We start from the raw sequence: 24,608 nt of genomic DNA on the forward strand, positions 1-24,608 counted from the left end.
CAGTGCCAATCCGTCCCAATGAAGGAATGATTCTCATTCTGAGAGAGGCAAAGCAGGATGGCACAGGTTTGCAGTCCACCTTTTCAGAATGCTGTGCAGTTTAACGGCCACGCCATGTTTATTTCGGCAACCGCCTCGTCAGTATTTTCAAATGCCCTTGAAATCAGTAGCAAGAAGCACATAAAATAAAAGGTAGGCATTGGGGAAATAGTATATATCCCCCCCCCAAATATCCTTTAATTTGTTGTTGTAACAGTTATCTTAAATATTTAAAATGTATTAAAGTGAAGAGACATTCTCCTAATTTATTTTCAAAAGAATCCTTTGGCAGCAACGATTCAAACAGTCCTCTGGTCAAAAGATTAAGCCATCTCAAAGCACATTTTTCCTTACAATACTTTCTAACAGAGTAAGCAAGTATCAAATGTTGAAGGTTTACATTTGAGTTCTAAAGGAAAAGCAGCTAAAGAGCTTTTCAAATGGTGACAGAGTTCCACAGTGAATGGAGATCAACCAGGTGACAGATAAGGAGGGACGGACGGGGCTCAGGAGCACAGTGCTGGGCCAGGTTGTTTGTTTGTTTGTTTGTTTGTTGCAATAAATGGTATCTCTAAAGAGCTTCATTTTTATTTCAATACCAATTTTAATATTAATTTAATGCCAATTTTAATATTCCAATATTTTAATATCTGCGGTTTTTTCCCAATTTCCAACAAAATAGAAAAAGACAGAGTCTGGGTCTCCTTCCACTCTACTCTCCCACCAGGGATCCTAATGTGTACCTCGAAGAGAGACCAGAAGAAAGGAAAAATCTAAGGGCAGATCATTGGAAGAGGCCCTGGGCTGGGCTGGCTCCCGCCTTCCCGCCTTCCCGCCTTCCCTCCTCTCTCTGCGTTGGTGCGCTCCAGGCGGTTATACCATCCTACCTTTGGCTCTAAAAGACCCAGTGTGAAAAAGTGCTGACAGAGCTTCGGGAATTGCAAACATGAGACAAAAGGGAAAGGAGAGGAAACACTAGCCAGGAATTCATTGAAGAAAGCAGCATGGACGTGTCTGGGTGCTCTCCAGGTAATGAGAAACATCTCCCGAAGGCCAAGGAAAGTACGTTAAAATGACTGTTCTTTTAACACGCCTTTCGGGTACATGTCTTAAGGCTGGTGTCACAGAAAAGCAGGAGGGGCTGCCTGCCCCCGCTTCATGATCACACTAGCTCTGAACATAATTAAAACTAATCCTTTTACCTGCCTACATTTCTTACAAGCAATCTGTCTAGTGCATACATTAAAAAGGTCTGGATGTTTTGCACCAACAAGATTCAATCAGTACCTTAACATTTTGGAGGGGAGGGGGTGGGGGGGAATGCAAGTCCAAACAACATCGGCTGGTTCGCTTATTTAAAACATTCAGCAATTTTAAAAGGCTTAGAGAACACGGGGCATAATGGCGTATCAAAACGACAAGCCTTCATCAGACACGCAGCAGCCAAATTTGCTTACCCGGAGCTTTGAGAGGCAGCCAAGACAGAAGAAGTCCACGAAGCCCACAGAGGGAGAGCTTATGCCGGGACTTGCATGAAGAACAGGGTGTTTGCAAACCAACTGAGCTACTCAATATTACTCAAGGAAGGGGAGATGGGGGGGGGGGGCGGGGAAAAAAAAAACCTCTCAGAACCATTCGATACAATTACAACCCAGCTCCACAAAAGGACTACCTGTAACCGGCCCAGGGGTTAGGCAGAGGCCAGTGTTCCACTATCTTCACATTCACAAGACCCAGAGAGCCTTAACTTAAGTGCCAGGAAAATACATCTTACCCTGGCTCATCTGTTGGTGACAGAATTTTTTCTTATAGAGTCTCAAGTATTTCTCTGTAATCTATCACACATAAGACAAAACAGACGTCACAAACATGAACTAGAAATGTGCCTACCCTCCCAACCAATTAGCTTAGTTTCCACTACTTTCTTGGAGTTTCGTGGTGGAGACTTGGTGTGGGCATCACCTGTGGCATTTGTGTGTTTAAAGCGTCACTCATGTGACACTTGGTATCTATCTCAACAGCGTGGTTCACACTCAGTTCATGCCTACGGCTTGCCATTGAGGGACCAGGCATCCCTCTCCAAGCCTCCCTAGTTTGTTTCATAGGCGTAGGCTCTCCAGCCTCCCTAGTCTGTTCACTTCATCAAGGTTCCATCACACCGCTATGGGAGCAGCAGGCTTTGGTGTTTTAGGAGTCTGCCAGGAATGCTTTGTCTAGTCAGACAGAACCAACCACCTGCTGGATACCTACTTCCTGGTAAAAATCTAGTCTCAGCAATGCCCCAGGCTAGGTAAATACACTGAAGCGCCCTCTCAATCTTAAAGGCTGCTCCCCTTCCCCTCCGTGCCCCAGTCTCCACCAGTCCCAATCGTAGCTCCTTGCCCTGACCTGTCTTCCACAAGAACGCTGGTTGGCCAGAATCCACCTTATTCCTGGCGTCTCCCCTTAATAATTGTCTACCCACTGCCCCCTGCACTTTCTACCAGCTCATACTGGGTGTAGAACTGAACACACTCTTTCCAGGTCAGCAGGACCGGTTCGCAATGGCCACCATCTGCTGCAATGGTGCTGAACAGCCTTCTTTATGGTGTTTCAACAAGTATCGTGGGCTAAAGATTTTTTTAAAAGGTAGCTTCAAATCACATAAATTTCCTCCCTGATCTCCTGACTTTAGTCACTCAGACTCCTTGGAAACTTCAAGCCCGACATTTTACACCACATTTTTGTGTGCCTAAAACAAACAAACAAAAACAAACAAAACACAGTGAGCCAAAGAGCAGCTGTGAAGAAATTCAAGGGAATAAGAGATTTTTCTCATAGTACCTCTCCTACCCCGTACCTCATAATATAGTCCCAGGTCTCAGGAAAGAGAAAAAGGAAATGGATATCTCTCTCTCTCCTCTCTCTCTCTCTCTCTCTCTCTCTCTCTCTGTCTCTCTCTCTCTCTCTCTCTCTCACACACACACACACACACACACACACACCAACCTCGCACCCCTCCCCTACAGGTTTGCTCCTTGGCTCCTCTATGGTATAGGAGGGGCCTTTTTTAGTGTCCCTATTTCAAAACAGGTTAAACATTAAGGCTCTTAAGGAATCAAGAACCATTAAGCGTAGGTTTGTTTGTTTGTTTGTTTGTTTGTTTGTTTGTTTGTTTGTTTTAAAGAGTTCATTCCTATGCCTTTCAAAATGCCCATGATTTATGCTTTAAGAAAAATCCTGGGTTAACCCATATGGATCCTAGAAATCATAAGTCTTTAAGCAGGAAAGAGAGAAGGAGAGGAGGCAGGAACAAAGGGGTGAGGGCACCATAACTATGACAGGCATGGCTGACTTGCAGAGGAAAGCAACCAAGGGTCACGTGACTCAGATTGTTCTCACCTTCCTAAACGCTGCGACCTTCAGCACAGTTCCTCATGGTGGGGGGACCCCAACCATGAAGTTATTTTGTTGCTAGTCTATAACTGCAATTCTGTTACTGTCATGAATCACATATAAAGAGCTGATATGCAAGGTTAGCTCATGGGACCGAGAGTTGAGAACCACTGCTCAACAGTTCGGAACAGGTATAAAATGGATTTTCTACACCTTGGAGCTTCTGAAGAGGAATAATTTTATCCTGGTGAGGACCCATTGCTGACGTTGAATTCCACAAAACAAGAATAAGCGTGCTCTGCTTTCAGCCTGAAATGTATGGTGGTCTGTCACACAAGCAATAGAAAACTCCGGTGAGCGTAATGCTAAAATCAACCAACAAATGTCTTTCCCTATTAAGATGCATAAGCCATTTTACAGGAAGTTACTGCTAACATATAAGAAAGGGAAGGTATGGGGTCTTCTTTTCCCCTTTAATTAATTTTTGAAGTAGAGTCTCACTGTGTAGCCCTAAATGACCTCCACGCCCCTCCATAGACCAGGCTGGCCTAGAACTCATAGAGATTTGCCTGCCTCAGCTACCTGGTTGCTGGGATTAAAGGTACGAGTTATAACACCTGGATTTCTGTCCTCTGTTTTTCAATGTTTTAAAAGTTCAAACTAAGACTTTAACTGTTCACCTTCCATAGATGAACTCAACAACAAAAGTCTTGACTATCAACAATAAAAGTTACTAGCATATTTCTAATGCAAGGCAAATGTCCGAGAAGTCCTAGAGAGGCGGCTGTTTTCAGCTCTAAGGACAGGACAGTAATGGAGACTTTCCCAGCCTCCGCCATGGCTGCCAGGTGGCTCTCTGCCGTCTATGGCTATCTAAGCCAACACCTTGAAAATGACTGTAGGTTGTTACCTCTCATCTTACACGCATGTTCACCTTATATCACTAAATCCAGAGCAAGTCAGGGAGTGCCCACTCTCTCTTCCCCCCTTCTTCCCCCACTCCACCCTCAGCCCCTCACACATACATACTTGTTACAAACCTCAGAGGACACGATTTAGATTTCGATTTCAACCATTCCAGAAACAAGACTGTCGTCTGTCCCTCATCAGGCAGACAGAGGAGCTTAAATATATTCCAAACACTTAACAAGGTCGCCCTGTCCCGTTCCCGTTAGCTGCAAGGATATAGCAGCTAATGAGAATGAGGATCTTTACAAATGTATTGCCTGGCATCCAAACACCCTTTCACATCCATTAGGAAAGATTCCTGCCTAACACCACTTCTTTCCCGGGGCACAAGTAGAACAACTGTAACAATATCCTGTTCCTATTTCCTAATGAGTGTGAAATGGTAGCAAATATCCTATGATTAACATAGCTGGCTGCATGAAATTATAGTTTTTGGTAACCTTACACAAGCCTCTGTTTCTTAGTAATGCTGACTACTGAAACTCATCTCAGTCACTGGAACCCTCAAGTATTTTGGGACACAAACGAATGCTTCCTAGATCTGCACTGTGCACGTGACATTTTCAACAATCCCCTGTGAGGCCAAGCATGCACAAGGCCTCCACACCTCCACAGACTCATCCTTGCTACTATTGGAAAGAGCTCACTTATTCAGAGATTATAAACTTCCCAGGACAGGGAGGAAATCACGATGTGAGCGCAAAGACAGCCCGCGCTTATAGTTTTCCTAATGTCTACACTGGTGATCTCTCACACTGCTTAGCAGCACAGTTCAGGGCTTGTTTTTAAATAGTACAGTTACTCCCCAGACCTGGAAGTGGCTACCTAGACACCACAGCAAAGTTGAGTGATTAAAAAAAGGGGGGAGGGGAGTTTCTGAAATATAAGTGATTTTCACTGTAATAGAGAGAAAAATCACCATCAATGTTTGTAAAGTATTAACCAAGCCACAGAATCTCCCACAGTGACAATTCTATGACCAACAGGGATGGAGAAAAGAAAACAAAGCCACACTGGATACACATGACCGTCGTCTCTGCCAGACTCCACTCCATCCCAGAGCTCTCACGGGAGGCTGGAAGGAATCTGGACTGCCCATGTCTTCACTTCACCACCACCCTCCTCTCACACACTTCTAAGAATTTAACCTCAAATTGTCAAGAGCGAGCAAAGGCTTCTGAAAACAGGTTTGCTCTGAGGTGCTCATCAGAACCTGTGCTACCCACATCTGAATTTCTATCAGTCATTTAGGTGGCGTTTAAAGCAACTCCAGGCTGGAGCCTTCTTAGACCCCCTTATAAATTATCCAAGGCCTAGTCCACACATTCAGAGTTGCTGAGAGTGGTAATATACCATGACAAGTTTTGTGCCCCACCCCACCCCTATTTCTGTGCAGGCTAAAACATTTAAAACCTAAACGGTTTTTCTTGTTATTGTTATCAATGGCCATAATTAAAGCTCAACTTCTCAACCCTTTATCCAGTTTAAGGCAAGCAGAACTCTAGCAAATTAACACTGAAAACAACTAGAACGGTTGTTTTCAACCTGTGGGTCAGTGGCTTCCTTGGTGGTCAAGGCCTCTTTCACAGGGGTCACCTCATACCATCAGAAAACACAGATATTTTCATTATGATTCATAACAGCAGACAAATTATACTTAGGAAGTAGCAACGAAATTAATTTTATGGCTGGGGGTCACCACAACGTGAGGAAGTGTATGAAAGTGTCACAGCCTTAGGAAGGTTGAGAACCACCGTGCTAGAGTAAGCATGGATGGCACTCTCTCTTCAGGTAAGAACTCGGGATTGATAATTGATTACCTTGCTGCCAATTCCCATGTGCTTTTGACAAATCTCCTATGAGCTCTGTACTCAGGGCCCTCCCTCTGGGTGAAGTCTCTGGCAAGTATGGTTGGCTTAAAAGATCACTGCATTTATTCTTTAAACATGAGAGGACCACGTGTTAATCAAGTTCTGTGTGAAGGTACCTGTTGTCAAAGAAACTGCTCCCAAGATACACAACTAACAAGATCTGGGATTTGAACATGGGTGTCCATCTATTTCCAAAATAATGGTGGTGGTGGTGGTGGTGGCAGCGACGGCGGCGGCGGTGGTGGTGGTGGTGGTGGTGGTGGTGGTTGCTACATTATACTTCCCTTGATGGAAAAATCCAGAGTGGATAAAAAGCTAATGGATAGTTTTTTTCTTCCAAATAAAAAAGAGTTTGGGGCCTGTACCTGGATCCTGATATGTCAATGCCCCTGCATACTGCTGCCCTTTTGCTGGAGGCCATCTTGCATTGGTTAAGAACAAGTCTTTGACTCTTAGTGTGGAATCCTCTGGAACTGGGTGGGGCCATACTCCTTTACTCAGGCCACTGCAATGCCTGAGTCCCACGCAAAAAGTGGCAGCTGGCATCTCGTACATGCTCAATCATTCAACAAGTCTTATTCGGGCGGCACCACACTTAACTGACATTTGGCTGTGCAGAACTGAAGGGATGAAAGCCGTGTTCCTTTCCCCTAAGACCTTCTGGTCCAACGTGCCTCTGGAAATAATAACCAGACTTACCTGACAAGTGCTATGAAACCTCGCTACTGCCTTTCTCGAGCTCATAATGTTCTGGAGGGAAAAGAGAGGCAGCCTCATTGGTCTATATCCAGTAGACTAGAGGAGCTTGTCTTCTTCCCTTCCCTTCCCCCCTTTGCCTGGGCCATCCCCACTACTTCTACTCCTAGTATTTCTTTGGTTTACTATAGATCAGGGGTTCTCAACCTGGGGGTCATGACCCCTTGGCTGGTACCCTTCCTTCCTCCCAACATGAGATCCCAGGAGAGATTCCCATGTCTCTGTGATCCATTATTTCAATGGTCTGACAGTCAGACTGGGAGTCACAGTGTCCCTTTAAGATACCGTCCTTCCTGACAGACCAGTCACAGGCGTGGTGGTCACCAAGCACAGAGCACTTAAGGGGACACTGGGACCCTGGTCCCTTGCTTTCTTGCTCGTTTTCCAGCCACCATCAGAGGTGTTCCGTCAGATGCCTTGCTCTATTGGCTACTTCTGCATCTCTAGGACAAGACACCGAAAAGACCGACATAAGAAAGGCAAGGTTTGCTTAGGCCCATGGTTTTACACCTTAAGGTGCATCACAGCAGGGAAGGCGTGCCATCTCAGCCGTGGCCGTGGAAGTGTGGGCGGTGGCTTGTTCACGCAGCATACCAGCAAACCAAGAGAGACCAGAACCAGGGGCAGTATGACCTTCAAGTGACCTACATTCACCACCCAGGCATGACCTCCTCAGCATCTCCATAGACATCAAAACAGCAGTATAATCGGGGGACTAAACATTCAAACGCTGAGCTTGTGGGGGCACATTTTGGATTCAAATTCATACCCCTGCCTCAACATAAGTAATGAAGCCAGCCCATCGATCCCAAATAGAAGTAAATCTTGTCCTGCCTTCAGGTAGGTCTCTCCTCAGGTATTTCTGTCCCAGCAATGGAAAGAAGAAAATAACAAACAAACAAAACAGTAGAGGTAATAATTATCAGACTTTATAATGATCATGTGCAACATCTAAGCCTACTTAATCCTACAAGTTATATGATTTGTATACAACCGCACAACATGCAGGGTTAAAGAATGGATTCCAGTATTAAAATAATCAGAGCTCCTTTACAGCTACAGCTTACAGACGCTGCTCTCAGGGTCAGCATCCCGAGCTGAGAGTCTTCGTTCATTTGATCAGTAGCGATCGACTGGTCTCATTCATCCCAAGAGAGAGATGCTAGAGACAAACAAGGAAGACAGTCTCTCTGCCCACGTGGAAGTTAGAGTCCACAGAGGAAGCCACGCAGTAAGAGGGGGAATCACAGGAATCGACAGTTAAACCCTGAGAGCGGGTGAGCACTGTCAGCCTTGAAAACCTTTAACAGATTATCAATTATTCGCCTAGGAGCTGAGGAGAGACCGCTGACAAAGGTAGCCTAATTTAGATGGAGAGGTGGGGGGCTGGAGGGCTGCCTTAGCTGAAAGTTAGCAGAAGGAAAATAAGGAGAGCAGCCGTCCAGGCTGAAGGACCTGCAGTTTGCCCAGGGAGGCAAAGGATTTGATTTGCTATGGAATTGAAAAGCCCCATGTGGAAGAGAAGAAGCTGTGAATGGAAGAAAAGAATGGGAGCAAGAGAAAGCTACAGAAAGCCAACCCAGTCACACCAGCACCCTCTGGCCCAGAAGGACAGGCTCCGACAGCCTCCGTGTAGCCATCCAGATGTGTGATGTTGATAATTAACAGCCAAACCCACTCATGAAACACCCGGCCACTCAAAAGCACACCGTGTGGACTGTACCCTGTGGGCCCCCCACTTGTGATCGCCCATGCTCCCCTGAGAGATGCCTGGCTCCTGAGGAGACTGCAAGATGGTAGCTCCCTGGGAGTGCATGAGGAGAATGAGACTGTGCCCATCTGCTCGCAAAGCCTCGCGACAGCAGAAGACGCTACGACCTGCGACTGCGACGTTGCCGCTTCCTAGAAACACAAAGCGCACAGGCTGTGAGCAGAGTCGGTGTGGGCTCTCGCTCAGGACCGCTGCTCTGTGGAAGTCCTCACACCACGGCCATCCTTTGGGCCAGAGTGACTGTTACGGAGAAAGAAAAAAAAAGGAATGGACTTCTAATCCAAATGACAAGATGAATACCTGCCCCTGGAACTGTACCCAGACAGTTCTAAAAGAGATCATTTTAAAATGATTTCTAAATTGTCGCACAGGCTTGGACATCAGACACAGCTCCAACCACCAGGAACATGGGAGACCGTAGCTGACACTCTGCATAGTTGACTCTAAACCGAAATAAGCAGAGCAGAGAAATGAACAAATGGCCCCCACAGAAGGAACAGAAGCTCAGCAGTGAGTGGCTCCACGCCTCAGACACAGGACAGCATCCTGCTTGAAGCAGACTAGCTCAAAGCTCTTTCAAGAAGGCTTGGATTTTAGGTCTTCTCCCCAAGTTCACAGAGCTAGACAACTGCCCAGCCACCAAAGACTTCACCCTTTTCCCTGAAAAGACCAAAGAGGGTCTCCCATCTAGAATTCCTCAGGCACGAGTTACAGGCAAAGCGCACAGCACTAAGAGGAGGATGGTGAGCCTCCTGGGGTACCAGGTGCCCGGCCCTATCCACAATAGACTCCAGAGCCCCAACTACCAGGCGTATCCCCACCAAACTGGTCTTGGTTCTTTTCTGGAGGATCTAACCAGCCCAAGAGAAACCAGCTAAAGATCTGATGATTGGGAGCCCTTCTAATATAGACACACAAGAACTGTCAGACATCTGAGAAAAGCCATCAATGAAAACAAACAGACAGCAAACACACAGAGAAAAAAAACACAAAAACATGATAGCTCACCAGTAAGCAGTAGCTCATCAGTAAGCAGAGATCCAGCATATAAGCTTATATCCATGTATTTTTAAAGTCTAAAGTTAAAAGACATGGGGGGGGGTAAGCAAACAGCTGAAACTAGAGTACTTTCCAGGTGTGTGCATAAAGCCCAGCATTGTACCCCAGAACCCCATAAACCATGGCGTCACAGTCTGCAATCCTAGTAGTTGGAAGGCGGAGGGGAGAGGCTCAGGAGTTCAAGGGTTATGGTCCTTTTCTCAAAAATATACATAAACAGGTGCTAGAGAGATGATCCAGTGGTTCAGGGCAGTTCAGTTCACAGCTCTGGCAAAGGACCCAGGTTTAGTCCCTGGCCCCCCACACAATGGCTCACAACTATCTGTAACTCTAGTTCTAAGGGCATCTGACACCCTCTTCTGACTTTGGAGAGTGCTAGGTAAGCACATGGAATACAGACTTAAAGCAGACTCAGAGGCAGGCATAAATAAATAAAAAATAAAAAAAATAAATAAATAAGTAATACTTTTAAAGCAAGTAAATAAAATACACGACACCCATGAAAGAAAATCAGCAATGGGATGTCATAAAACAAAAAAAGAGAAGGCAAGCAGAAATTTGAAACACAATAAAGTCTTAAATTTGAAGGGGACAAATCTCCCAGAAAATAGGGCATAATTGAAAAACACAAAATAAAAGTGTTGACAATTATGGATTGCTATAAAAAGAGCCAAGAGAAATGGGAAGAATCCCAAGAAAACTTTGCAGAACTTAAGGATTTGAATTTTTCCTCCCCTCAAAGGGCCTAGTCCTGGCTACACACAGGGCTGGAGAGCAAAGCCCAGCATGGAAAGTCAGAAAACTACAGTTGCCAAACACAATTAAAAACAAACAAAATCCTGCCAACCAAAAATGTCAGAGACAAAAGGCTTGAGGACTAAATAGGACGGCGTCTCTAGATGCCACACTGGAAACTTAAGAACAAATGGCACAATGCCTTTGAAATTGTGAGGGAAAATAATGCCCAGCCCAGGGCTCCATCCACACCAACTAAGCCATCAATCATGAGTCTGATAAGAAAGGTCTCAAAATCTTGACCTCCCCTGCACCCTGGGGTGAACGAAGAAAGAGGACCTGGATGCCAGCGGGGACCTCACAGGAGAAGGGGTCCCCAGCATGGCAATTCGGGGGCTGCCGTGGATGACAGCCACACAGCCCTAAGCAGCAATCAGCACCCAGGGAAGCAGATCAGGGGCTCTGGGAGGAGTCACCAAGGTCAATTTGACGGGATTTGATAACATCTGATTATCACATTAGGAAGAGAAGATCTGTTACAACTGGAGGCGGAGCAAAGGAGAATAAATGATATAGCAACTAAGGAAACATCACAATCATTCACCCGAAGGGAAATCAGATTTTGTGGGGGGAGGAAAGTGTACTGCAGCAGACGGAAGGCAGCCACCATGTCTAACATCTTTAAAGCAGGGCAATGAAGAGGCTTGGATCTACCCAAGCCCACAGCATTAATATCCTGGAAGGCTGAGGGGGGAGGTAAGAGAAACACTGTTGGAAAGATCAAGGAGAGGAAAAAGTTAATCCCGCTTCTGAGGCTGGGAGCCACTGAGGATGTCAACTAGACGGGCAAGAAGCAGCATGAACATAATGACCAGGGACACAGCTAAATATAAATAAAAACAAAAGCTAAATAGTTGAAAAATAAAACCGGAGGAGGAGGAGGAAGGGGGGGGATCACAGCTCTCTTACACATGTCTATGAAATAACTTGACCTTTTAAATATATATTGACATGTAGCCCTGATTTTCATAAAAAAAGATTACCAAATAATACACAAGGTAAGAGATGTGGAATCCAATTCAGTCTACACTCATGTATCCACTTGCTTGTTTATGAAATCATTAGAAAAGTATGTGTGCCTGTATTCTGCAGTGCAGTAGCACAGTTCTTTTCAGAAGAGTATCTTGAGGTCTTCTTTGTTACGTTCTTGAAAGAACGTTTAATGAAGAGAAATCACTCACCTCAAGTTAGTTATAGTGCCTAGACACTGGCCAGACAGGCTGTATAAAAAAAAAAAAAGAAAGAAAGAAAGAAAGACTAATTTGTGAACGCTATTTGCAAAGTCAACAATCTTCCCGGGCCTTTGAAACTGGCAGCCTCTCTAATTTTTTTATCTGTTATGAACTCATAACTACCTCCTCCTTCCAAAAAGACAGCTACCTTTTTCTTAAGTCACATTTTTCTCTTCACATTACAAAACTACAGTGAGGTAGAAGATTACAGAGTATTAATTATGATGTGCTTTCAGAATAGCCGGGGAGACAGTTACTTGAAAACTCTGAAAGGGAACTCTGGGTAGAAATCATGCAATTTATTCTTTGTGTCTTAATATTTTGAGATACAATAACAAAACTGTATTCCTTTTTTTTTTTGTCTTCCACGTGAGTTGAAAGGCAGAAACGCAAACATAACAAGATCAATTCACAAGGCGCTTTTCTTTGTTATGAATTATATTCCTTGCATGAAATGGCTGAATATACCTGCTTTAAAATACCTACTAAGAATCTGTGACAGGGCATCCACACCATAAAATTGCCCAGTGGAATTAAAATTCTTTCTTTCATGAACTATGACCCCTCAGTAAGACAAGAGTATTTTGATGAAAGTAATGTCAGTGTTATCTGCTGTTACTGGAATCTGTACTTACTCCCCCAACCAATTCTGATATATCCTTGGAAATCTATAGCTTAGGACTGTGACTTGAGACATTCATATGGCATTTCAATAAAATGTCAACTGTACTGAAAGGTATCGTTAATACATTATCGAGATACAGCATTGCAAAATGCCATCATGACACTCAACTCAAATGAGTTGAACTCAACTCAACTCAAATGATGAAACTCAACGTTTCATCCTCAGATAATTTCTCTCTCGCCGATGGGCACCTGCATATGGCTAACCCTCTGAGACCTTAAAGTTAAAGGGCATTCCCTGTTGAGACTGATGAGGACACGGGGACTTTTGATTTCTCCAAAGGATGTTTTGTTGTTGTTTGAATCCACTCATCTTCAAGGGACTTCCAACAATCACAAGGATATCTGATAAGCAGGAACATCTTACCATTGAAAACTACTCTAAAAGCACATTGTCCGACCTCTTTTCCTTGAACATGTGAAATGTGACAGAGAAGTTAATTAAGTTGACAAACAACCCCTGATTAGTTCGGAGTCTTCTAGAAACCAACTGAGCGGCCTTAGTCCAATAATTCATTACAGAGTCTGCAAAGCAAGGAGAGACACTACTGAGACTTAGAGCCATAAAAATAAACACACACTTTTTGTTTTTCGAGACAGGGTTTCTCTGTATAGCCCTGGCCATCCTGGAACTCACTCTGTAGACCAGGCTGGCCTCAGAACTCAGAAATCCTCCTGCCTCTGCCTCCAAAGTGCTGGGATTAAAGGGGTGTGCCACCACTGGCCGGCAAACACACACATTTTTAATGATATTTTTAGTCATCTGTGCAGTGACGCATATGGGATGGCCTATCTTGCTACGAAAATCAAACTAAATTTTCCTTTATGTTCAAAAGACAGACTGCAACTCGAGACCTGATTCAGTAAGATCTACAGTTTTTCAGGTTTTTTGTTTGTTTTTTTTTTCTTCCTTCCTCCTATCAGGTCAGTGACTAGATATGGGTACATACAGTATGGGGTGCTACCACAGAGCTGTGGTTGCTGCCACAGAGCTGGGGCTGTTTTCTCCCAGTGCTCCAGGTCACCGGATATCAAGTCTGGAGCAGGAAGAGAAGGAAGAGAAGGAAGATGGGGAGGGGAAGCGATAGCTCCAAAGGGGTTGAATAAGTTGTACCTTGGGGCTCTAATATTTCCCAGGAGACTGTTCTCTGATTAAAGACCTGACAACTGTCCTCACCGACACTCCAGGAAGTAATCCCTTGGACAGTTATGATAAGAAGCCAAAAAGAGCTAGTGTCAGTCTTAAATAACATGTAAATGCTTATGCATTTTTACAGTCTTGTCTTACTATTACTATAGATGCCTCTTTTTAAAAAATAATTTTATTTAAGTGTGGGTGAGTGTGTATGTGAGTGTGTACACCTGTGCATCACCTTGTCAGGCACCTAAAGGTCAGGTGGCAACCTGCAAGAATCAGCTCTTTCTTTTCTCGAGGGGTCCCAGGGATCCTACTCAGTTCATAGGTTTAGTGACACATGCCTTTTACCTACTGAGCGGATCTTGCTCTACAGTCAGAAAGTTTAGGGAGAAAATGAAGAATACGCAATGTTCAAAATAAGGGATCTGGTTATCTGGAACACTCCTCCCTGTTTAAACAAACGAAGAATAATTTCAATAGCTTAAAAAAAAAAAAAGGCCAGGTCATAAATGTGTTAAAGATGTGGATTACTGATTAATTCTCCTAAGAATGTGATTGGCTGCAGGTACCACAAAATCCACTCTATGGTGTTTTTAATGAAGTACAACCAAATTTAAAGAAGACGAGATTATACATAGCATCTGTACAACTACCCCCTACACACACACACACACACACACACACACACACACCAGTCAAGTAGACCATATATTCATACAGGATTAGAGGCAGTACAGTCTCAGTCAATATCCAACTTTGTCACAGCTACACCCAATACCACACTGACAAAGCTGTGTCCCAACAGGAATGCACAGAAAGACACCATCAGCCCACTCGCTATAACTTCCCAATCACTAGATTAATTAAAAAACGCCAACCTCTGGTTTAGATAAACAGGACTGAAAAGAAGCTAGCATTTCTCCTAAGACAACAAAAGAAAGCTACCAAGCATCTAAATGGCAAGGCCATATGCAAACAGAGAAAACTACAAAGAAGGATTGGGGGAGGGGATCTGAGCAAGCTAGCAACAGGGATCCCTCCCCTCTTCACAAGAGAGGAAAAGTTCCACCCCCCAAGATAGCACCCCCCACACACACACACATACACCGTGAGATTTTTGCTCAGAACCAAGCAGCACAACCACACTTGACAGTGAGGAAAGTTGTGGGTGCCTTCAAGTTTCTTACACAACACAGGGTGTAAGTCGTTTAGACAAGTTCACAACCGCCCATGTTAGACACACTGCAGCCTTGGCAGGAAGGGAAAATAGGCATTGTGTATACATTTAACAATGGGTGTTCCAATGGGCTCCACCGTAGTTTCTATTTTCTCCATTGGTATATAATCTGCTGCACAAAATGAAATGTGCTTTCTTAGCTTTGAACTAATTAGTCGAACGGAGGCAGAGAGGGCACAAGCAGATTCAGTGGAGAGGGTGCGTCTATTAAAGGCATATCTATCACTAGTCACGTAAAGGTAAACTAAGAGATGGGGAATGGTTCTCCCGACAACTTCAAATACTTAACGTATCCATACAGCTGTGTCTACAACTAGGAAAACGAGGTTGTTAAATCAGACGCCCTCTAAGGTCCCCTAAAGCTCTAACATCCTGTGGTTCCTTTAAATATGTCATCTGATCAAGTAAACAAGGCATAAAATGGACTGTCAAAACTCCCTCCGAAAAATAGTAAACCCCCCCCCCCAGGACCACTGTGGAGGAGAGAGGATAGCTTTAAACTAAAGAGGTGGTGGGAAGAATTTTACTTAAATAACTTCACACATTACTAAAAGACTGGCATTCTGTTCAGCCCTTCCAATTTCCAGCAAAGCACACGTGTAAGAAGGGTAGTTATCTTTTTAAAAACACTATAAATGTGTCTTGTAAAATTTATACTGTTTCTTCTTACAACAAATTTAAAATAGTTTTCAAGTCCAAAATGATAAATGCTGTTGCTGGCCAAGCACTGGACACCCTACAGCTCCTTCAACCGTCAAGACCCTGAAGAGTCTGTGGAAGGACAGGACGGCCGCATGTCTTTAGCTGCACTCTGGAGACTTCACCCAAATGACAGTCCCCGTAAACAACGCACTTCGAGTTCATGAAAACTTAGGAAAGATTACCGAGTGTCCAGAAGAAATGTGCATTGCCAAGGGAATAAAAAAACTGAGTTGCCTCTCGGGTTAAGTAGAACAAATTGAAGAAAGAGAAATGGTGCGAGAAAGGGGCAGCTTTGGAAAGAAAAAAAATTCGTTCAGCAAAATGTTCCCATATTTTTCTGGGAAATCATCTAAGTTTACAACTTAGGTAATCAGATTCTTTCCAATAAATTGGTCATAACTCATGTTAAAAAGCAAATAAAGCAAAATCCTAATATCCTGAGGAATCAATGCAGGAAAAAAATGTAACATGGGACTTAACCTGAAGTCCCGAACGGGAGCAAAGCCGGAAGCCGTTATTTCACTCTTCCGGGGGAAGGGGATGGAACATAAAACAGAGATCTACCTTGAGAGATCACCAAATTACAGCATCTAGGATGCAACTGACAGGGACTGGAGAGATGGCTCAGTGGTTAAGAGCACTGACTGCTCTTCCAGAGGTCCTGAGTTCGAATCCCAGCAACCACATGGTGGCTCACAACCATCCGTAATGAGATCTGATGCCTTCTTCTGGAGTGTCTGAAGACAGCTGTGGTGCACTTCATTACATATAATAAAGAAAGAAATATTTATAATGCAGCTGATAAAGTATTCACAATTAAATTCAAACCCACCTATGAGAAGCCTTTAAAGACAGACCAGGATTGCCATCTACCAAAAGATGGTTGAATGACAAGGGTCAAAAAGGAACGGACTGGAAGCAGCGAGGAAAAGACACAGGAGGACCAGAGCAAGCTGATGGGGGTGGCGGGTGCTGAGTCCCTCCTGGCACTCAGTAATTGATACCACCACCAGTATTACTGTCTGGGGAAGAAGACGCCCTTTTCGATCTCCATTCTGACCTATCAAAAAGGCAGCCATGGGTTTTCCCCCAATGCCAGGTCTGGGGAGAGACCTGCTTTGAGAACTTGCTTTGGTACTTGCAGCCTTGCGCCCCCACCAAGTCAGTCCCCTCCCTACACTCTGCCATGCCACGGCCTCAGAATTGTAACCCTCCCTACCCACAGCCGTCCAGCCACTCATCGACACCAAGGGACAATAATAGGACAACACTTTTTCCAGACATGCCTCGGAAAATTCAGGATGGGCTTGGCACCCCACTCCTCAAACTGTTTGGATGAAAGAGGTGCAAAGGCTCCTCATCCCCGTGACCCAAGCATTTAAAAAACGAAACAAAACAAAACAAAAAAACCCTGTGCTGGGTCAGTCCAGCCTGAAATACTGAAATATCCCGAATACACCATGTGGCATCTGCCACGCTCTGCAGCTCTACAGCACTGATGACTGAACACTGGAGAGGGTTTGGGGTCACATTTATTTATTTATTTATCTTAAGCCCCTGTGTCTCTCGCTCTCCTCGAGGAAACCTGTGACTCTCGGAAGAGCATGGTAGCTGTGACCCCGCGCTGGAAGGAGGTAGATCAAAGGCGGCCTGGCCAGACATGGGAAACCATCTCCACTGAGAGTGGACACACTGCCTGTCAAAAGGTTACTCCCACCGCGTTGGGACAGCAGATCACATTACTAGGAGTAACAACATGAAAGGGCCAAATCTGGCCACAGTCACCCACATACATGTTTTTCTTTCCAACAAGGGCAAATGGGAGACCCCAGCCACCTCAGAGTTCCCGTCTTATCACTTGTGGGGGATGGGGGGGGGCAAGGCGGGAAGGGAGCCTTTCCCTAATCAATACAGACCCTGAGCCTCAGCCACTGTCTAATTCCTTTTATATTTTTCTTTTCATTCAGAAACAGCTCACATTCACCGAGACTTTTCTGTCTTAAACTTTTTTTTTTTTTAAATCCGAGCAATCACAAGCTATATTCTGTGGAAGACAAAATAACTTTGGAGGCGTAAATCTTAATGTCAATGACAGGAAGGCTTTGGTGAACCATTACCATAAATCTGACAAACGCTAATTTGATGGGTGGCTGTATCTGTCTGCTGCACGGACAGTCTAGACAGTCTATTGAGAAATCTTAAAACACAACTGCTTGTTCCCTGTAACACCATCTGGATATGGCAATAAGTGCCGACCTAGCGCCATTCACCCATGGATCAAAGCACATGCTAATGCTATCATGAAGTCATACACATAAAAAATTCAATCTGAGAACTCGAAGCAATTTCCCTAAGTCTTCAGTGAAGAAACCCCAGACTTAGTGAGACTCAAGCTAAGTGTGTGAAGGAGGGAGGGGGGAAGGGGGAAGAGGGAAAGGGGGGGAGGAAGGAACCGAATATTTAATGAGCCCGGCTTCCAGAGGAATGTTAGGCCACCCATTGTATTGGGAAAAGGCTCACGTCACGCTTCGCCTTGGTACCCGTCAGGGTGCCCCTTTACAAAAATTGATCTGAGGACCTTTGTAATTACCTGTTTCAGACGAGGGAAGAAGGCAGACTGGGGGTGGGGGGGGGGCTTGTGAAGCAAAAGATGGGATACAAGGTGTAAATCGAATATTATAACATATTGGTCTGAAGCGGCATAGATGTTCAATACTGCAATATGAAAAACCTTTCTCATTAAACTGACTGTGGCATTAGATCAAAGAATCAAGGGCCTCCTATTGAACTCCTTCAGATATTACAGACGTACAAGCAAGTCTGGCTGTGCAAGTCTGCAAGCTCCCCCTCCACGCCTCCCCTCCCCCATCCCTTGCACCCTTATCCTATAGCTGGCTGGAGAAGAACTTAGAAGACCTAGGCTGTGCAGGCCAAACGCGAAGAATCTTGGCTTTTCCCAACATTCTATAACATGGCAATAAACTAAAATTTGAATTGAACAGCACTTTCACAAACAAGTGTTTTCTACAATTTTAAGGTACTTTTTGAAATACATCATTAAGGCGCACAGATGTGCTATCTGACCTCACCACCTTGCTATTGAAAGGAAGCTCTTGACGAAAGAGTGTTTCACTACACTGGGCAGCACTACCAGTATGTTTGGTGCCCTGTGCTTCCTGACTGGTGACATCATCTCCCATTGGAATCTGACATGGGGGGGGGGGGGGGGGCGGAGGAAGCCATGGCAAAAAAACACCTTAGCAATATGTTGCTATTATTATGCTTAACTCCCTCTGCTAGGAGGCAATAAATATGTCACGTCTTTATTTCACTCACTCGGTTTAAGTCATACAAATTCCCACCAGCATAATTTATTTTATTTTTTTTATAGCTGTTACAATCGGTGTGTCTGCATTATGTATGTATGGATGTGTGCAAACACACACATTCAACTAGATGAATTGTCCAAGTGTGCTATCCAGGCCTTGGGAGGTGGGTTACACAGCAAAACCAGTGAGAAATTACATGCTTTGTCTATCAGAGGGCTGTGGCCTAGGCAGCAAATTTCGAGCTTACACGGTTACTATAGATTTACCCACAGAAACTAAGCTTAAAACGGGAACTGAGGCAGATCCCTTCTGCCCCACACCGTGCAGACGCTTCATGTCCTGCAAGTGTACCTGCTGGAATATGCAGAGGCAGCACAGGACAACAGCAAGAACCTACTGCCACTTCTAAAATGTCTCGTGAATTTTTAGAAGGCCACACCAAGTCTATGACTTTACAACGCTAGTGATGCGTCCAGTCAATAAACGAGAAAACCGAAGATTGACAGTTAGGCGATGATTTTTCTTAACACTCAATTTCTAAGGAAGACACCTCCCAAAACATTTGCCAACAAAAATATTTCAAATGTAATATTAATAGCATAATGCTTTTGTTTCTTAATGATGGGGGGAATTTTACCAATTTTAACACCTCGATCAACATGGAGTCTTCCCATGTCAAATATGTTAAATAATAAAAGTTCTTTAAGTACGTCAACTGCCAATCAACTGAACAAGTTTCCAATGCAAGTGGCGGATGTTTTTATTTTACATTCATCTTAAACCACAGAGCGGGCCGGTTACTACAACATAATCCTGATCCCCCCCAAAAAACCGGAAGAACAGCCTGTTTTTCCTGAACTATACAATTCCTGAGAGACCCGACACAAGAATGTAATCCACCTTTTCCAAGGACGGCTCTTGTCCTAACATCCAAAGAAATGCACTGTACAGATGTGAGACTCGCTTAGTCTGCGAGTTAATTATACGCCAAGATTTCTCAGCAGAACTAAGAACTATTCCATTAGCAAGATTCTCCTGTAATGATTAGGTGGTGCTCGAGAGAGAGGTCAGATAAAAATACTGATCTAAAATAACTGGGAAATCATAATTATTCGTGTTAACCATTTTATATATTTATACTGACTGCTTTTACAAATATAATTAAACATCTCTGTGCTGCTTCCTTATCACAAGGACTAAATTGCAACTGATAATCATGTTGTCTACCAATAATGGTTTCCTTTCAGGCTGTGGTTGTAATTCTGTAAGTTTCAAAGGAGAAAAAAAATCACCCAAACATTGCTTAATGTAGCTAATCAGGCATTTTCAAAATTAGACTGTAATGAAATGTTAGACAGTGCGTCCAAGGATCTAAAAAAAAAAAAAAGTGATGTAGTGGAACAGTACTGCCATCTACTGGCTGATGTGCTACACTGCCAAGTCGGTGCGCTCAGGGTAGCCTCTGTCTTACCAAAGGAAGCCTATGGATGCTAAAGAGAAATCAGAAAACCCGGGTCTCACTTTTAGAGAGGAAGACTTTGTTTTTCATTTTTCAAGCACCATTATACAACACGACTTTGTTTTCTGGCTTTGACATGTGAGATTTCCTACCGTGAACAACCCATCAAGATTACTACCACCCGTATTTATGAAATGATCACGCCCAGACAATTCTTTGCAATCCCTCAAGTGTGTCCCTCAGTCAAACCTTGCTTGAGAACATAGAGAACAAACGGGTGTTAGTCCGCAATAAGCCCGTGGATACGTTCACCCGTGCATCCACGAAAGCAATTTGTGTTGCTGCCCAGGAATCATTTTATCAGGAGTTCCCTTTGGGTCAAGCCTGTCTGTGGCTTTTTCCCAGAGGGAGAAAGCAGGTTGGGGAAGTCATGAGACACAATGGTATTTATTCTAGGTTTTGACTGACGCGATTGAAAATCTACATGTATAGATAAGACCACAATAGTTGTCACCAGGACTCTTTGTATCCTGCAGAAGATGCTTTGTAGGAGTTCAACCGATTATTTTTAAGTAGCTTATAAGGAGATGTCAGGAGAAGGAAATGTAACAGGACTCTTTAGTTTAAATGAAGCTGCCGTGATGTCCCAGGTGAAGATCTTGGCTCTGCCCACGGATCTTCCATCGGAGGACATGATACTGCGTTCCACTGTGGCTTACAATATTCATGCTGTACCTGTGGGCTGCACATGCTAAGGCTTTAGACAAAAACTGCTACTGCTGGGTCCCGTTGGTTTTTGCATTAAAAAAAAAAAAAACAATAATCCAAAGGAGGAAAAAAAAAAACCCAGAGATTACAGACAGAAAACATTTAAGTGACAGAATTTTTAAAAGGGACTTAGTCTCCACTAACATAGTCCTTTTAGGCCACATAATTGAAGAACTCTAAAGAACCACAAAATAAAGTGAAAATCCCAGACATAAAGAGATCCACTTATTAATTAAAAGCAGCTCCCTTTTGCTATTAAAACAAGGTTGCCCATGCATACTTTATTGCTGCCACAGTCTTGCATGAGGCAGTATTCAAAACACATAAAAGTAAAGTTGAATAGTTCTCTATGTGCGGAGTAGAGTTAAGTCATGTCTGCTTGCACAAAACTGTTTTTGCAAAGCCGCCACAGAGAGAGGACGGGTGTGAAAGGGAGTAAAACCTACCAAGTCTCAAGTTCACCGACCGGGGGTGGGAGTGAGGGCGGGAGGGGTGGGGTGTGGACAACGTGAGGTGAACCAGAAAACTCCTGAAACTCTCCCTGTTGTAAAAACTGGAACCAGAAATCAAGACAATCACCACAAAAGAAAGAGGCAGGGAACTAATTAAATAAATTACATATTAATTAAATACAAGTTCTTTGGGACTTTTTTTTTTTAAAGTCTGGGTTTTGAATCCATGAAATGTATATCATAGTGGTTTCTCTGTGAGAAAAGACAGTGGTCACCAAAAAGAAAAAAGAAAGAAGCAATAGTCACTGATAACATATAATGTGGTTTTATTATAAGCACAAAAGGAACTTTGTGGTCCTCAAGCCCATTGTTCCTTCTAACCGTCCTTTACAGCTATTGGGTAACCAGTCTGTAAAATCAGGAACTAAACCAAAAAGGGGAAAATCTGTCCTTCGGAGTCCACAGTAAGAATAAGCCACTAACATCTTAGAGAAAAGGCAGCAGCCTTTTCTGTGAAAAGCCAAGACTTACCAGAGTCTCTGGTCTTAAACACAGAAAATAAAGGCATTTCTGGGATAGATTTTAAACCAACCTCTTCATTTTATGATGCACCTATAACTGCATAAGCACTTCAACTGGATGGGCAGTGGCTGACCACAGCAACGCCCTGATTTATACATTTTACAGATTATACTGCGCTAAAAAGTTACCTGCTACCCTACGTCCACACACATGACTGGCAGCCAGGGAAAACGGTTTACCATCAAGGTCAAAGAAGCGTGGCCAGCTGATCACTGCAGTTCACCCCCACCCTCCCACAAACTCCACTTTCTTTTCCTTTGCCACGGAAGACAAAAAGCAGAAGATTCTAAGGAGGCAGACAGTTTGTTTCCTAGAGCGAGCTGTGTGTGGAATCGGCTACTGAGCTTCAGTCAGCAGGTTTCTCCCTGTGGATGACGTCTCATTACCTGGGAACCCTCTCTCTGGGAGGGGAGCCCAGTCCTGAAGCATCTTCCCCTGCAACAGCAGCATCTTCCCATCATGCCTCTCGGCGGCACCCTGAGCATTCCAGGAGACCGTGGGGCGCAGTCAGGACGGTACGTCCGGACTCTGTTTACTTAGAGACCTATTTTCTGATTCAATTAAATAACAAGGCCCATATAATCTCTCTCTCTGAGACCAGCAAGACCCCCCACACACACACACACACACCAGAAGACACAACGTACATTACGGAATTTATTACTCTTGGTTGAGCTCTCTGGGAACAAATGGTGAGCAGTAAACTGGAAGGCCAGGTTTATAAATTCAAAAGTAGGATTAGTAGATGTGTCTTTTCTTCCTCTTTAATTCTAAACAAAAATCTAGAATTTAAGGTGCAGGTTGGGGAGGTGCCACTGGCGCTCCTCACATCTGAGACTTTGTTTCTACTGAAAACCTAATTTCTTCCCCCAGATTGCTTTACCATACAGGAGAAAAGAATTCCCCCCCCCCCCCCCTTTTTTTTTAACCTTTAGCCTGTAACACAGTTCGGGTGTATGTGAGTATTTTTTTGTTCAGTTTCATTTTCTCCGTTTAAGCTCAAAATACAAGGGTTGTGGTACGTTTCATGGAAGTCAGGAGATGGGGGGTGGGGGACGGAAATGATCTCCTGGGCTTTCCTGGGAATGTGTCCAGGGCCCAGGACAAAGGAGAAGCACACCTTGATGCAAAGGGGCAGAGGAGGCTGATTTCACTGTAAATGAAACGCACTGGCATTCCAGATCAGCCTAGAAATGCTCTTCAGGGACTTGTCTTTTCTCTCCCCTTCCTTTCAAATTTTACCCCAGAGAAAGCACTTGAGGTGATGGTATACACATGCGCGCGCGCGCGCGCACACACACACACACACACACACACACACAAGAGAGAGAGAGAGAGAGAGAGAGAGAGAGAGATGCATAACCATCTTCTATGAAGTTCATGAAACTAACTGGTTCAAGATATATCTATATCTATATCTGTATCTATATCTATATAAAACCCTACCCTTCCTACGCATGGATTTCACACAAAGACCTAGATGTAAGCAAACCAATTTTATACAAAATTTCCAAATTTTGTATAAAACAGGACAGCCCCCAAACAAACAACAAATCATGGGCTCCTAGAAACGGATTTGGCCAGAAACATAAGAAACAGAGTTGGGAGAGAGAAAAAGAGCAAGAAAAGGGGGAACGGAGGGAAGAAACCAGAAGGGAGACTGGAGGTAAGGAACAAAAGCTAGCCAGCGTGGAATGAGGATGAGTCCTGCAAGGGTAAGATATCTTCCTTGAACCCCAGGCCTCTCACACTCTCATACACCTCAGCTACGCGAGCCATCCAACGAACAAAACGATTAAGGAGGGAGCAATCCGTAAGCCAGTGCCTTGGGATAGAATGCCAGGAGTCACGGCGTTCATCTTCAGCTAAAGATGTAAAGCCAAGTATGGCAACGAGGTGCCCTTCTGTCCCAGTGTGTGGCCTGCCACCCTCCAGGTTTGCGTAGTCGAATCCCAGCACATGAGAAACAGAACTCAAAAGAGAAGTAAAAACCCAAAAGGTATCTGAGCCACCTATTTGGACATCATGGTGTCCCATACAAGTCACTACTTTCTGGAACCTTCCAAGTTCTGGGTTAACCCTGGCAGGGCTGGGTCAGCAACAAACCAGAACACTGTGCTGCTGAAGGTAGGGGACAGCTACGAGAGGGGAGGGGACACAGTCCTTCACCCCAGCCCCTGACCCTCTCAGTCTAAGGAAGAGGAACAGTTGCCTGTGCAGAACACCAGGGTGGGGTTGGAAAATCTCTCCCTGGGCCCTGCTCCTTAGCTTGAGACTGGGTGGAATTCAGGAGAGAGGACAAGTCACATGGGAATAAACTGGCCTTTCTACATCTTATCTCCAGGCGATTTTTATGATTCCATATGTCAACAAGTCATCATCTCTTCATG

General features: G+C 44.2%; 1 protein-coding gene across 5 annotated transcripts in view; it reads right to left on the bottom strand.

Annotated features, from left to right (window-relative positions):
• Positions 1-24,608, bottom strand: part of Arl15 (ADP ribosylation factor like GTPase 15) — a 370,731-nt gene that overhangs the window by 268,981 nt on the left and 77,142 nt on the right. The window contains exon 1 of one of the 5 annotated variants that reach the window (XM_052159502.1): positions 1,497-1,633. The exons of the other annotated variants lie outside the window; for them this stretch is intronic. The gene's annotated coding sequence lies outside the window, so the exon portion shown is untranslated. Of the gene's footprint in view, positions 1-1,496; positions 1,634-24,608 lie in introns of those variants that run through there. 5 annotated transcript variants of the gene reach the window in all.

Source organism: Apodemus sylvaticus, chromosome 16 (genome assembly GCF_947179515.1).
Source record: "Apodemus sylvaticus chromosome 16, mApoSyl1.1, whole genome shotgun sequence".
Classification (NCBI taxonomy): domain Eukaryota; kingdom Metazoa; phylum Chordata; class Mammalia; order Rodentia; family Muridae; genus Apodemus; species Apodemus sylvaticus.